At 46.3% G+C, this 16,637-nt stretch overlaps 1 protein-coding gene across 7 annotated transcripts in view; it reads right to left on the minus strand.

The window, feature by feature from the left end:
- SLC8A3 (solute carrier family 8 member A3) overlaps positions 1-16,637 on the minus strand; it is a 410,207-nt gene that overhangs the window by 131,118 nt on the left and 262,452 nt on the right. The window contains exon 1 of one of the 7 annotated variants that reach the window (XM_088471219.1): positions 10,052-10,302. The exons of the other annotated variants lie outside the window; for them this stretch is intronic. The gene's annotated coding sequence lies outside the window, so the exon portion shown is untranslated. Of the gene's footprint in view, positions 1-10,051; positions 10,303-16,637 lie in introns of those variants that run through there. 7 annotated transcript variants of the gene reach the window in all.

Raw genomic sequence — 16,637 nt, forward strand, 5'->3', positions numbered from 1 at the left:
TGTGCAAAAGTAAACATTACCAGGGAGCAACACTAGGCAAAGGCATGTCATAATGGCAAAGTAAGTCATACATCAAATAGTGCTCAGCGGCACCCAGGACACAAGGAATAGAAAGAACCAACAGAAAAACAGGTTATAAAGAGGCACCCAGTACCTTTGCTTAACTTAAAGCAGATTCTTCACCTACACTCAGTGGAAGCAGAACTAATAATTAGTATGTGAGAATGCTGCCTGTGAATTCTCTAGGAAATAGTGATGTAGCTAGCAGTAAGCACGTAATGCCTACATGATGCCACTACCTTGCTGAATTGATAGTCTGTATAATAGTTTAACACACAAATGGCTGCATCCATAGATTATACTGCACCATTCCCCTTTTCCCTGCTATGGGATGGAACATAACTCCCTCCACTGAGCAATGCATTCAAATCAACCCCCCTCCACTGAGTAATGCATTCAAATCAACCCGTCCACTGAGCACTGCATTCAAATCAACCCCTCCACTGAGCAATGCATTCAAATCAATCCCTCCACTGAGTAATGCATTCAAATAAACCCCTCCACTGAGCAATGCATTCAAATCAATCCCACCACTGAGCAATGCATTCAAATAAACCCCTCCACTGAGCAATGCATTCAAAAAGAGCCCTCCACTGAGAACTGCAGCGAAATAAACAAATAAACCCCTCACCGAGCAATGCATTAAAAAAAACCTCCACTGAGCAATGTATTAAAAAAAAACACACTGAGCAATGCATTCAAAAAGAGCCCTTCACTGAGCAATACAATAAAATCAATCTCTTCACTGAGCAATGCATTCAAATAAACCCCTCCACTGAGCAATGTATTAACAAAAAACCTCCACTGATCAATGCATTTAAAAAAAACTCCACTGATCAATGCATTTAAAAAAAACTCCACTGAGCAATGCGTTCAAAAAGAGCCCTTCACTGAGCAATACAATAAAATCAATCCCTTCACTGAGCAATGCATTAAAAAAAAACCTCCACTGAGAAATGCATACAAATAAACCCCTCCACCGAGCAATGCATTAAAAAAAAAAAAATCTCCACTGAGAAATGCAAAAAAAAAAAAAAATAAGCAATGCATTCAAAAAGACAACTTCACTGAGCAATGCGATAAAATCAATCCCTTCACTGAGAAATGCATTCAAATAAACACCTCCAATGAGCAAATGCATTCAAATAAAACACCTCCAATGAGCAATGCATTCAAATAAAACACCTCCAATGAGCAATGCATTCAAATAAAACACCTGAGCAATGCATTCAATTACAGCAACTTAGAACTACCAATAAAGAATTGGGTTTAACTTTTAATACAGTAGCCTAACTTGAAGTGAACTGCCAAAGGCTAGTATCTGCACAGGCCAGACTGGTTGGATGCTATGGATTTCACCACACTTGCAAAGGTAAAACAGCACCCATTGTGCCTCACAAATTTGGTTGCTGCAAATGTTTAAGTCATGCTCCACGTCCGTTCTAGGTATTGTACAGTATGCCGCATATACATTGCAGATAAATGTTATTGATAGCATTGTACATATGTATAGAAATTTGTAAGAGTAATAGTAACATAAGCAGTATTATCTTCATCAAGCCCAGTATGCAGCACAAAAAGTTTAGTCCAACCCACTATGCCCAGTATAGAGTATGTAAAATCAGTATAGCTATATCATGCCAGGTAAACAGCATGCACAATATAGTATATACTAGGGGTGTGCACCGGCCACTTTTCGTGTTTTGTGTTTTGGTTTTGGATCTGGATCTTTCTTCGTGTTTTGGATCTGGATTGGTTTTGCCAAAACCACCCTTCCGTGTTTTGGGTTCTGGGTTTTGTGTTTTGGATCTGTATTTTTTTTAAAAAAAGCATAAAAACAGCTAAAATCACAGAATTTGTAGGTTTTTCTGCTCCTATGCTATTATTAACCTCAATAACCTTAATTTCAACTCATTTCCAGTCTATTCTGAACACCTCACACCTCACAATAGTGTTTTTATGTCCAAAAGGTTGCACCGAGGTAGCTGGATGACTATGCTAAGCGACACGAGTGGGCGGCACAAACACGTGACCCATCTAGGCGTGAAACTGCAGTGGCAGACAGAATGGCAGTTTGAAAAACTAGGCCCCAAACTGTACATAATGCAAAGAAAAAAAAGAGGTGCAAGATGGAATTGTCCTTGGGCCCTCCCACCCACCCTTATGTTGTATAAACAGGACATGCACACTTTAACAAACCAATCATTTCAGCGCCAGGGTCTGCCACACAACTGTGGCTGAAATGATTGGTTCGTTTGGGCCCCCACAAAACAAGCTGGCAATTAATCTGTCCCTGCACAAACTGGCTCTACGGAGGCAAGATGTCATCCTCATCCTCCTCATCCACCGATTCCTCACCCTCTTCAGTGTGTACATCCTCATCCTCACAGAGTATTAATTCGTCCCCGCTGGAACCACAGGTCCCTCTGTACGTTCTGGAGGCTGGTCTCCCTGGAAGAGTTGATAATTCATTTTATGAACATCATCTTCTCCACATTTTGTGGAAGCAACCTCCTACGCCTTTCGCTGACAAGGTTCCCGGCTGCACTAAACACTCTTTCGGAGTACACACTGGAGGGGGGGCAACTCAGGTAAAATAGAGCCAGTTTGTACAGGGACCTCCAAATTGCTTCTTTTTCCTGCCAGTACAGGTACGGACTGTCTGACATGCCTACTTGGATGCTGTCACCGATGTAATCCTTTAACAGACAGACGCACGCTTGTCGCTGCTGCTTTGAGGATGCAAGTGCGGCTACAGCCCACACAATTCACAAAGACAGAAAAAAAAAGAACAATATTTTTATTGTTTGTGTAGCACACTTTGAGGGTGTCACCACCCTTTAACAGACAGACGCCCGCTTGTCGCTGCTGATTTGAGGATGCAGGTGCGGATACAGCCCACACATTTCACATAGACAGAAAAAAAAAGAAGAATATTTGTATTGTTTGTGTAGCACACTTTGAGGGTGTCACCACCCTTTAACAGACAGACGCACGCTTGTCGCTGCTGCTTTAAGGATGCAGGTGCGGCTACAGCCCACACATTTCACAAAGACAGAAAAAAAAAGAACAATATTTTTATTGTTTGTGTAGCACACTTTGAGGGTGTCACCACCCTTTAACAGACAGACGCACGCTTGTCGCTGCTGCTTTGAGGATGCAGGTGGAATCTAGTCGGGATTTGGAACCGGGGACACACTACCTCCATCAATTGTCTAAATCCCACTGCACTAATGGCGGATACCGGACGCATGTCTAACACCAACATAGCAGTCAAGGCCTCAGTTATACGTTTTGCTTCAGGATGACTGCTGTCGTACTTCTTCCTCATCGCTAGGGACTGTTGGAGGGTCAATTGTTTAGTAAAAGTAGTGATGTTCCTACTTCCTCTCTGGGATGATGAACAACTCCCAGCAGCAGCAACAGCACTAGGAGGAAGTGGTTCTTGATCTTTCCCTATTTTATTTTTATCGGAGAAAGTTTGGTCCTCCATTTATGTTATATTGATATATACGTGCGGCTAAAGCGCACACAAACACAGAAAATATTTTTTTACTTTTGCTGGAGAGTAGTGCACTTTGTGGGTTACACCACCCTTTAAGAAATGAGCCAGTCGGCTCTTTACTTATGGGACACAGGCGCACGCTGCGCGGTGCTCCTTTGTTGATGCACGTGCAGCCACAGTGCACACAAGTCACAAACACAGAAAATATATATTTTTTTGGTTTGGACTGGAGTGTACTTTGGGGGTTACAGCACCCTTTAACGGTCAAGCCAGCCGGCCCTTTACTTATGACACAGGCGCACGCTTGGCACTACTTTGTTGATGCACGTGCGGCTACTGCGCACACAATTCACAAACACAGAAAATAATTTTTTTTTGGTTTGGACTGGAGTGTACTTTCGGGGGTTACAGCACCCTTTAACGGTCAAGCCAGCCGGCCCTTTACTTATGACACAGGCGCACGCTTGGCACTACTTTGTTGATGCACGTGCGGCTACTGCGCACACAATTCACAAACACAGAAAATAATTTTTCTTTGGTTTGGACTGGAGTGTACTTTCGGGGGTTACAGCACCCTTTAACGGTCAAGCCAGCCGGCCCTTTACTTATGACACAGGCGCACGCTTGGCACTACTTTGTTGATGCACGTGCGGCTACTGCGCACACAATTCACAAACACAGAAAATAATTTTTTTTTGGTTTGGATTGGAGTGTACTTTCGGGGGTTACAGCACCCTTTAACGGTCAAGCCAGCCGGCCCTTTACTTATGACACAGGCGCACGCTTGGCACTACTTTGTTGATGCACGTGCGGCTACTGCGCACACAATTCACAAACACAGAAAATATATTATTTTTTTAGCACTTGGGGGGAGCACCCCTGATGGACAGAGCACCCCCTGGACAACACTACAGCACCCCTTTAGGACTGGGACACTGCACAGGACTTTGGAGTGGACACAGCCCCTATGGAGAACTGACTGCACAACACAGTCCAGCCAGCCCCTATGGACTTTGAAGTAGTGGACACAGCCCCTATTAACAACAGCAGCACAGCACAACACAGCCAGCCCCTATGGACTTTGAAGTAGTGGACAACAGCAGCACTACACTACACTACACTACACAGCCCTAACTCCCACCCTCCCTCTTCACTGTCCACAGCCGAGTGAGAAAATGGCGCCGACGCGGGTACCTTATATAGGATCCAAAACCCGCGAGACTCGGAAGGCGGGATGATGACGTTTTGCCTCGATTTCAGATCCGAGTCAGGCGGGAAAAGTCGAGCCTGACTCGGATCGGACTCGGATCGGGGGGGCTCGGGGGGGTTCGGATTTCAGAAATCCGAACCCGCTCACCCCTAGTATATACCCAAATGACAGGTATGCAGGATAGTAATACTGCACAGTATATAGTTATACAGTCACTGTCTAATACATAGAATGCTCCATTGACCTCTATATAGTATAACCCAGGGCTCGACAAATCCCGGGGGCCAGGTCGCCATGACTACCAGATTTTGCTGCCTGGCTACTAGATTTTGCAGTGAGGGAGGAAGCAGATCCTCATCAGCTCCGGCGGAGATTCATGCTTATAGTATTTCGGTGTTCATATCATGCACAGGAGTGTCGCCTGCGGTGACTGCTGTGCCTCTGTCCGTCCCAGCCTGCACTGACGACTCCTGTCCATCCTGGCCTGCTCTGATCCCTGCTGTCTGTCCCAGTCTACGCTGATCCTCCTGTACATTCCGGCTGTCTACTGTCTCCTATCTCCGGCTGCATAGAGCTCTCCGGTAGTAGTGTCTATGCGTGGCCAGGGATTGCGGAGCGGCTTCAGAGGGATAGTGGTGTGACCACGAGGGGAGGAGGGTTTTGTTGTACTTTCTGGCACCATTATTTTATGTGAAATGTGGTGTGTTATTACTAGAGGGTGGGGGGTGGGGCAGGGGAGCTGTGCAGAGCAGTGAGGGGGCCTCCATTTCCTGTATCCATTCAACTGTGACCATTTTGTGGACTAGTATAGTGTGTATAACAGTTGCATAACACACAGAGCTATGCTCCTCACTCACTCCTGTAATTGTTTTGTGGAGATGGTGGTCTGGCTCCTACACTTTCATCCTGGCTCCTAGATTTTAGAAACATTTGTCAAGCCCTGGTATAACCATACCGTTTAATATGTATGCATGATTGGCATCAGTGGGGCTGCAGTGCAGTCTAAAATTCAAATAGGGGAGTCACACCAACTGCCAGTGAGTCCCAGCCATCTATGTTTGGCAGTGTGTGAAATGGCAGTTGGTGTGGCTCCCCTAATTGAATTTTGAACTGCGCTGCAGCCCCACCTCTGGAGCCACCACTGATTGGCATCACACAGTGTGCCTCATTAGCCAACATATAGGGTCTATTTACTAAGCTGTGTTAGGAGATAAAGTGAACGGTGATAAGGTACCAGCCAATCAGCTCCTAACTGCCATTTTTCAACACAGCCTGTGCCACAGCAGTTAGGAGCTGATTGGCTGGTACCTTATCACCGTTCACTTTATCTCCTAACACAGCTTAGTAAATACACCCCTTAGTAACTAAGGTTCTCCACTGCTCATTATTATTATTACTAACAGTTACTTATATAGTGGCTACATATCATGCAACACTTTACAAAGAAAATTTAATCGTTCACTTCTAACCATGCCCCAGTGGAGTTTATAATCTACTAGCTGGGGTACCCGGCGTTGCCTGGGATTTTAAGAATGTTTGTTTACACATCATCCTCCAACAAACCTCTCCTTAGGCAGGCCTCACGAACAGTGTGACAAACTTCCCCATCCACAGTCCTAAGGTCTTCAAAGGAAGTAGAACCTGTAACGGTGTAAAGCAAACTTCGGAGATAGAAGCATTCCAGATTTGTCGGATGTACAGTGTAAACACGGCCAAGAGCTTCTGTTGCTCTGATACCAGGATGACTGTGTACTTCCTGGTTGCTGGATCGCACTATGAAATGCACAGCAACTACTTCCAGTTCCTTGTGCAGCTGTTTCCGGCATTCAGGGTATCCACAGTGTATAAGACTCATCCAATCGGTTTTACCCTTCAGGGGCTGACAAAGGAATGAACCGGAAGTAGCCTCTGTGTGTTCCATAGTGCGGTCCAGCAACCAAGGAAGTAGACAAAAAAGTTTGGTCGCCACTGTTGACACCATCTAGTTGTGTAAGCTGATGCATGAGCAAGTATAAATAAAAATTTGTGCTGCAGAGCTGCGTTTTTGCATCCCAGTATAGTTGCCATCTTTATGGGCCTGATTCAAAATCAGATGGATATCTCCTCATGGATGCAGATATTGTAGCAATTTTTACCATATTCAGACTCATAAGCCTGGCTTAATATCAATAGTAGAGATGTGTTTTGGTTTTGGATCTGGATCTCCCCTGGTTTTGGATTTTTTTCCTTGGTGTTTTGTTTTTCGGTTTTGGATCTGGATTTTTTTCTTAAAATATCATAAAAACAGCTAAAATCACATAAAATGGGCCTGTTTTTGTTCCTAACGTATTATTAACCTCAATAACATTTAGTTCCAGTCATTTCCAATCAATTTTGACCACCTCACAATATTATTTTTTTCTTCTAGTTAAGGCCAAAAGGTTGCATCCAGCTAGCTGGCTGACTAAGCTAAGCGACACAGTGGGCGGCACTAACATGTGGCAGTTCAGCTTCCAAGTTCCAACACAGATACAGTGTGTTATACAGTGTGGGTTGGATACACCAATAGGGCACTTACTGAGACGGCAGTGCGGGGTGCTGGTGGTGTCCTCAATGCGAGAGTGCCAGTGGTGTCCTCAATGCGGAAGTGCCGTCAGTGTTGGCAGTGTGGCGGTGTTGGCAGAGCGGGGGCCCTGGCAGTGTCCTATAGTGCCGGCAGAGTGGGGGAGCCAGTGGTGTCCTGTGCAGGGATGCCCTCGGTGTGGGAGTAGCGGCAGTGCGGGGTCACTGAGGGAGTCCTCAATCCGTGGAGCAGTAGTGGGGGGGTGCTGGCAGTGTCCTTAGTGCAGGGTGCCGATGGTGTCGGCAAAGCAGGGGTGTCAGCGGTGTCCTCATTGTATGTGTGCTGGCAGTGTCAGCAGTGCAGGGGTGCCAGCGGTGTCTTCAGTGCAGGTTTGCTGGCTGTGTTGGCAGTGCAGGGGTTGCTGGCGGTGTCCTCAGTGAAGGGTACCAGTGATGTCGGCAGTGTGGGGGTGCCAGCGGTGACTTTAATGCAGGTTTGCTGGCTGTGTTGGCAGTGCAGGGGTTGCTGACGGTGTCCTCAGTATGTGGAATGGCAGTGCTGTGGTGCTGGCAGTGTCCTCAGTGAAGGGTACCGGCGATGTCGGCAGTGCGGGGGTGACAGCGGTGTCCTCAGTGCAGGTTTGCTGACTGTGTTGGCAGTGCAGGGATGTTCTCAATGCAGAGTGCCGGCGGTGTCGGCAAAGCGGAGGTGCCAGCGGTGTCCTCAGTGCATGTGTGCTGACAGTGTCGGCAGTGCAGGGGTGCTAGTGGTGTCCTCAGTGTGGGAGTGCCAGCAGTGTCGGCAGTGTGGGGGTCACTGTGTCCTCAGTACGTGGGACAGCAGTGCAGGGGTGCCGGTGGTGTCGGCAGCGGGGGATGCTGCCAGTGTGGGTGTCTGCAGCGAGGGGTGCCTTCAGTGTCAGGCAGCGGGGGATGGCCTTAACGCTGATTGGCTGAGAGCCGTGACAGACGACTCTCTTAGCCAATCAGCGTTAAGCCCGCTCAATACAAAACTTCGCGACCAGTCAGCGGAATCGCAAGGTTTTGCCTCGAGGGATCCAGGGCAGGCAAGGAGATCTGAGCTTGGCTCGGATCACCCCGGATCCCTGAAATTCTGGTGGGTTCGGTTCTCTGAAAACCAAACCCGCTCATCCCTAATTAATAGTGGTTATAAATTCATACAGCATTTAAACGGTACTGTAAACTCCATGCAAGAGCCAAAGTAAATGATGTTCAGTGACTTCAATTATATGCTACAGAATAAAATGCCATAATTCCTTAGTATGTAGCAAAATGCATGTAATAAAATCAAATTATTGACCTTGCAGATGGGCCAAGAAGAATGGTGCCCAAATCTGCATCTAACCAAACAGGACAATGCTTTTATTCTTCTTTGGTGTTATAGGTAAAGAACCATGAGAGATCTTGGCTTGTAAACTGTGGATTTGTATAGAAAGACAGAAAGAAAAATTTTCGCTTTTATATAGTAGATAGTAGAGATAGAAAAGAAACCATACCTGACCTGTAGAGGGCAAATGCTATGCAAAAATTGTGTTTTTTAATTAATTAAAAATGAACAGTAATTAATTTTGATTTAAAAAATTTTTAGTTGCCTCCGCCGTGTTTTAATACGCTCGTATGTAAAATTTCACGATCTTGGCTTGTAAACTGTGGATTTGTATAGAAAGACAGAAGGACAAAATGACAGAAGGACAAATTTTCGATTTTATATAGTAGATAATCCCTACCACACATATAAACACACATACATATATTAGGGTTCATTTTGTCAGCAGTCAATTAACCTATGAGCATGTGTTCCTAGTGTGGGAAAAAACCCAGTACCCAGAGGAAACCCACGCAAACACGAACAGGGCACGCAAAAACAAACACATATATATTTGCTTGGTGATGTTATGTTTTTTTTAACCACTTAACTGACAAGTTTTTTTTATAAATGGAAAATGTGAACAGCGCTCAACAAGATGTTTATTGTTTTAGGGGGCTGCTTGGTACTGGAGATGTCCTGTCTCCAACAAAATGATACTGATAAAAATAGATTTTGTACCATGCGCTCACCTTGTCTATATATCATATTATAGAAAATGTGGCTAAAGTAAAAAATGTGGAGATGACAACAGATCTAATGAATGTTATAAACAATCTTTTATTTATATAGACACCATATACCAATGCGTCTAGTAATATGGATGGCTATTTTAGACTCTTATATGTCTCCTTTCTGGTAGTAGGAGTATGATGGTAAAATAATCTAATAAAAATTATATATGATGATTAAGTCCTATATGGAAGGATCAAGGTATGTCTGGGTGGCAGGTGTGCCCTTTGAGGGGGTTACCTTTCCGTAAATATATACGGTACCCTTATGTTATAATATCAGCTCAGTATTTGTCCATACCGACTAGTAGCCAAGAAAAAGTCAGCCAATAGGACTGATCCCAAGTGGGTAAATAATGTCCGGGTGGTAGGTGTGCCCTTTGAGGGGGTTACCTTCCCGTAAATATATACGGTACCCTATGTCTAAAAAGACAAGTATGTGTATGTCCCTTTGGCTACTTGCAATGTGCTAGGGAAGTGAGGGTAACCTTATGTAGAAAGGTAGCTCTCCGTATGTGGATATCCACGTACGTGTCCCTGCACTGTCTGAAGCAATGTCCCGGTGATAGAGTGAGCCGTGCAAAGTGTGACTGCAGCGTCCCGCTAGCGGGGCTTACCGGTCGGCGTCTTCACTGAATGTCACGTGTTGCACTGTCCATGTGGTGTGTGGAGGAGGGGAGCAGTGCGGTATGATTTCAATTGCCGCAGTCAGTCCAGCCGGACCACTCGCTCAACCCTCTGCTTCTAATGCACGCTGCTCTGTAGTATGGCAGAGGAGGGTGCTGTTTCCTGCTGTTTCCTGTTAGGAGGATAAGGAGTAGCAGCGTGAGGCTGTGCACAAGGCTCTCTGCTTCCTTAGTCACGTGTGTGGAAAACTGGGCGTCGACGCGTTTCGGCCAATCAGGCCTTCTTCAAGGATGGGTGTGTTCTGATGCTGGCTGGTTAATATGTTATCAGGCAGCCAATCATCTATGAGGTGGGAGTCTCCCTTAATAATAGGTCTGATGACTCAATCGTCTGTGTAAAAGCATCTTTGGGCTGTTGTTCTAACTTTATAAAAATATATAGTAGAAATCTGATATAAATGGTTAAGCAGTCGCTCAATATAGATCACATAAAGAAAAAGAAAAAGAAAAAAAAAAATTGAATATATAGACATGCAAGTGTAAAGATTGAGGAGTCCACAACATACTATTTTAAAGTTATCCTTGCATAGCACAATCTGACAAATTCAGAGACTGGACACAGTACCATAAAAAAGAAAAAGTCTGACACACCACAACTTTAAAATAGCAACCCTGCTCTGCGCTGGTAAGGCCTGGCGGCGTCCCCGTTCCATTTGGCATGGGCGCCGCCATCTTGCCTTCTGGCCATGTGATGCGCCTGGCCAATCCTGGTGAGTCACATGTTCCCTCCGGCCAGTAACAGCACGGCATGGGGTATTTAGGAAGGGTCAGTGCCTTCCTTCTTGGCCAGTGCAACGTGTATCTCAGCCTAGCTAAGAGGGAGTTCTCTGTGCTTTCCTGTTCCTGTGAATTCGCTGTCTGCCAGTCTGCCTGTCAGCTCCTAGCTCCCACTGGACTACCCCGCTTCCTCCATCACCCTTGCCCATACCTGAGTGCCTGAGCCTGCTGACATCCTGCGCTTCAGTTCACTTCCTGCAAACCTGGCTTGTTTATTTTCAGTTCACTATCTGCAAACCTGGCTTGATTATTTTCAGTTTCACTACCTGCACACCTGGACAGCTCTAATTGTTTCTACATGGACATTAACCCTTTTGCTCCCACCACAGAACTCTTGTGCACATTTATATATTCCTGGACTTTTATTTACTGCCACATTATATGTCTACTCAAGCACTTATTAAAGATCCTAGTTTTATTTTCAAATCTGCTTCTGTGATCGCTCCTGCTACCACCCCGGGTCCACAAACAACCCAGAACATAACAGTTTGCACTGGCCCCATGGAGCCGGCCACAGATCAGGAGTCAGGAGTGGATTTGTTCAGGTGCATTTCTGGTCGTTTAGAAAATCTGGAAAACATGCAGCATCAGATGGCTAAATTTCTGCAAGAGATGTCCAAGCGACAGGATAGTTTGCAAACTTCCTTTTCTACCCCTGAAGTACCAGCATCTACATCCGCATCAGCGTCTGGGAATACAGGAGGCAGATCATCTCCCCGCTTACATCTTCCTTTACCAAGTAAATTTGACGGCAATCCTTAACTCTGCCGAGGATTCCTAAATCAGTGTGACATACATTTTACCCTGCAGCCTGACAACTTTCTAACTGCAAGAACTAAAGTGGCCTATATAGTCTCTCTGTTATCCGGCCAGGCCTTGGAATGGGCTTCCCCACTCTGGGAGCGCTCAGATCCGCTGCTGGATAATTACGCAGGCTTTGTGTCATCCTTCAGGAGGATTTTCGATGAACCTGGGCGTACTGTATCAGCATCATCAAACATCATGACACTGAGACAAGGGGTCCGTCCTGTCAGTCAATATGCCGTGCAATTTCAAATTTTAGCATCAGAGCTCAAATGGAATGAGGAAGCCCTCACCTCGGCCTTCTGGCATGGGTTGTCAGACCGACTAAAGGATGATCTAGTCACTCGAGAGCTTCCTACTAATCTGAACGACATGATTTCGTTGTGTATCAAAGTTGACCTACGCTTCAGGGAACGTCAGGCTGAAAAAAACAGAACTGACCGGCAAAGGTCATTTACCCCCTCCATTTCTACCCGACCCATTCCTTCTCCTACTGAAGAGGAGCCTATGCAGGTGAATCATACACACCTCTCCAAAGAAGAACGTCAGAGAAGAATGCAAAAGAACCTCTGTCTGTACTGCGGAGAGTCCGGTCACCTGCTGATCTCCTGCCCCCGTAAAACGGGAAATGCCAAATCCTAATTGACCCTGGAGACATCAAGTTAGGAGTTATGAACCCGTCTCCAAAAATTAAAGATTTCACGATTACCCTAGCCTTTGATCTTAAACCCAAACCTGTCTTTGCTACTGCTCTACTTGACTCGGGAGCAGCAGGAAATTTCATAACGTCTAGTTTCATAGATAAATTTCAGATTCCTTGTTTGTCTCTCAACCATGCCATCTCTCTGACTTCTATAGACGGACGTCCTCTAACTAACGATAGTCACCAAAGAGACTCAACCAGTATTGGTCCGAATTGGAGCACTTCATTCTGAGTCCTTAAAATTCCTGGTGATATCAGAGGCCTCTCAAGAAGTGGTTCTTGGTCTACCCTGGTTACGTCAACATAATCCCAGGATTGATTGGAGTTCTATGCAGATTCTGTCATGGGGTATGGACTGTCAGAAATCCTGTCTTCCAAAAATTCGACCTGTGAGAAAGACAGTTCCATTAGTTTCTTCTGCCATTCCCAAGGAATATCAGATGTTCGCCGATGTGTTCTCTGAGCAACAAGCAAATATCTTACCCCCTCATAGGGAATGGGACTGTCCAATTGAATTGATACCTGATAAGATACCACCTCGTGGTCGTACCTATCCGCTGTCCTTGCCTGAGACTCTAGCCATGACCGAGTACATCCGGGACAACCTGGAAAAGGGTTTCATTCGCCCCTCTACTTCACCTGCCGGAGCTGGGTTTTTCTTCGTTGGCAAGAAGGACGGTGGTCTAAGACCATGTATCGATTATCGAGGCCTTAATGACATTACTGTAAAGAATCGATACCCTCTTCCCCTGATTACTGAGTTGTTTGATAGGGTCAAGGGCTCTGTCATTTTTTCTAAATTAGATCTGAGAGGGGCTTACAACCTCATTCGTATCCGAGCTGGCGATGAATGGAAGACCGCTTTTAATACCAGAGATGGACATTTCGAGTATTTAGTAATGCCTTTTGGATTGTGTAATGCCCCTGCTGTCTTTCAAAGTTTCGTTAATGAGATTTTCCGGGATCTGTTATATGTTTCGGTTGTTGTCTATCTGGATGACATACTGATTTTTTCACCCTCTGTGGCTAAACATCAAGAACATGTTAAAGAAATTCTGACCTGTTTGAGAGAAAACCACCTTTACTGCAAACTGGAGAAGTGCGTCTTTGGAGTGCCCAGTGTACCTTTTCTCGGCTATGTAATATCTGGCTCCAGTTTAGAAATGGACCCCAAGAAGGTACAAGCAATTCTGGATTGGACCCGACCTCAGACACTGAAGGCCATCCAGAGATTGTTGGGCTTCGCCAATTATTATAGACGCTTCATTAAGGGATTTTCTACACTGCTGGCTCCCATTACAGCCTTGACCCGCAAAGGTGCTAATCCTGCCCAATGGTCACCTGAGGCAGAGTCTGCCTTTCATCTTCTAAAACAGGCCTTTATCTCAGCACCAGTTCTTCGACAACCAGATCTGGACAGGCCTTTTTTGTTGGAAGTGGACGCATCATCTGAAGCTGTGGGAGCAGTCTTGTCTCAACGTTATGAGGACAACCGAGTCCATCCGTGTGGGTTCTTTTCTAAAAAATTCTCACCTGCTGAAAGGAACTACGCCATAGGTGAGCAAGAACTACTAGCTGTAAAGTTGGCGTTGAAGGAATGGAGATATTTGCTAGAAGGCGCCAAGTTTCCATTTACTGTATTCACGGACCATAGAAATCTCCTATTTCTCAAAAACCTCCAATGTGTGAGTCCTCGTTTGGCCCGCTGGGCAATATTCTTTGCCAGATTTCAGTTCACCCTGACCTTCCGGTCTGGAGCACTTAATCAGAAGGCTGATGCCCTATCGAGATCTCTCCTCTGTGATGATCAATCTGAAAATCAAAGCAATACCCCTGTCTTGGAATCAAGAGTTTTTGCCTCATTACAAGTTCAGCCTCCTACGGGAAAATCATTTGTGGCCCCGGAATTAAGGAAGCAGCTTCTCACTTGGGCACATTCCTCTCGCTTCGCAGGGCACTCAGGCACTCTGAAGACCTTGGAGTTCCTGAAAGGACACTATTGGTGGCCTTCTATGAAGGCAGATATAATGGAGTTCATCTCTTCCTGCTCCTCCTGTGCCCAGCATACATCATCGCGACAAGCTCCAGCTGGGGAATTGCTTCCATTACCTACTCCATCACGTCCATGGACCCATCTCTCCATGGATTTCGTCACAGACCTGCCAGTCTCTCAAGGTTTCAACACTATCTGGGTTGTAATAGACCGATTTTCTAAGATGGTCCACTATATACCGTTGAAGAAGTTACCTTCTGCCCCTGACCTGGCACAGTTGTTTGTCCAACACATATTTCGTCTACATGGCCTTCCTGCTGAAATTGTCTCTGACCGTGGTGTGCAGTTTACTGCAAAATTCTGGAGGGCTTTGTGTTCTGTTCTTCAAGTGAAGTTAAACTTTTCCACGGCCTACCATCCGCAAAGCAACGGCTCCACCGAGAGAGTTAATCAAGATCTAGAGACTTTCTTAAGGATTTTTATGTCATCTTCCCAGGACAATTGGGCTGCCTTGCTGCCGTGGGCTGAGTTTGCACATAATGCTTCCTACCACTCGTCAACTAACCAAATGCCATTTCAGGTTGTATATGGCCTTCATCCTCGTGTTCCCGAAATTCGAAGCCTGCCTGTTTTCGATGTTCCGGCCGTGGAGGACACGGTGTGGAATTTTGCTGCCATCTGGACTCAAGTACGGTCTGATTTGTTGAAGGCATCCTCTCGCTATAAGATCCAGGCCGATAAGAAGCGTAGAATAGTTCCACGCATGCAAGTTGGAAGCCAGGTCTGGTTATCCAGCCGGAATCTTCGTCTGAGGGTTCCTTCTATGAAATTTGCACCACGCTTCATCGGTCCCTTCTCCATAACAGAAGTCATTAATCCAGTGGCCTATCGTCTACAGTTACCCCCATACCTAAAAATCCCTAATTCCTTCCATATTTCCTTATTGAAGCCCCTGGTCCTGAATAAATTTCATAGTGCTCTACCTGCTTCTCCTCGAGTCCAGACGGAGAGAGGAGTTGAGTTTGAGGTCGCCCAGATCTTGGAATCTCGTCTACGCAGAGGTCATCTACAGTATTTGCTGGACTGGAAAGGTTACGGTCCAGAGGAACGTTGCTGGACCGATGCTCGTGATGTCCACGCTCCCACGCTCATCAGGAGATTCCATTCTGCCCATCTGGAGAAGCCTGGTGAGTGTCCTGAGGCCACCCCAAAAGGGGGGGTACTGTCACGGCCAGGGTATTTCAGCATGGCGCTAGGCGAGTGTTACCTGTGAGGTCATTGTGGCGCGGGCTGTCTGGTGGCGGAGCTGGTGTCTGGCGGGGGGCTTTGGCTGCGCGTGTTGTTGTGCGGGCCTGTTGTCACTCTGCGCTGGTAAGGCCTGGCGGCGTCCCCGTTCCATTTGGCATGGGTGCCGCCATCTTGCCTTCTGGCCATGTGATGCGGCTGGCCAATCCTGGTGAGTCACATGTTCCCTCCGGCCAGTAACAGCACGGCATGGGGTATTTAGGAAGGGTCAGTGCCTTCCTTCTTGGCCAGTGCAACGTGTATCTCAGCCTAGCTGAGAGGGAGTTCTCTGTGCTTTCCTGTTCCTGTGAATTCGCTGTCTGCCAGTCTGCCTGTCAGCTCCTAGCTCCCACTGGACTACCCCGCTTCCTCCATCACCCTTGCCCATACCTGAGTGCCTGAGCCTGCTGACATCCTGCGCTTCAGTTCACTTCCTGCAAACCTGGCTTGTTTATTTTCAGTTCACTATCTGCAAACCTGGCTTGATTATTTTCAGTTTCACTACCTGCACACCTGGACAGCTCTAATTGTTTCTACTTGGACATTAACCCTTTTGCTCCCACCACAGAACTCTTGTGCACATTTATTTATTCCTGGACTTTTATTTACTGCCACATTATATGTCTACTCAAGCACTTATTAAAGATCCTAGTTTTATTTTCAAATCTGCTTCTGTGATCGCTCCTGCTACCACCCCGGGTCCACAAACAACCCAGAACATAACAATCTGCAGATGATGGTAGTTCATACACACTGAACAACCATCATCTGCAAGTTGTAGCGGGTCGCGGCGGCCGGGGGGGTTGGGAGCATGTCCCGGCGGGCGTGTCCTGGCCCCCTCTCCGTGGCTGCTGATGTGTGTGTACGGGCGGTCTGCAGACCACCCGTACACACCTGCCGATGGACAGATATATCTGCAGACATATCTGTCCATTGGCTGTGCAGCTCAGCCAATG

This window comes from Taudactylus pleione, unplaced genomic scaffold, assembly GCF_031769625.1.
Source record: "Taudactylus pleione unplaced genomic scaffold, aTauple2 ptg000113l, whole genome shotgun sequence".
Classification (NCBI taxonomy): Eukaryota; Metazoa; Chordata; class Amphibia; order Anura; family Myobatrachidae; genus Taudactylus; species Taudactylus pleione.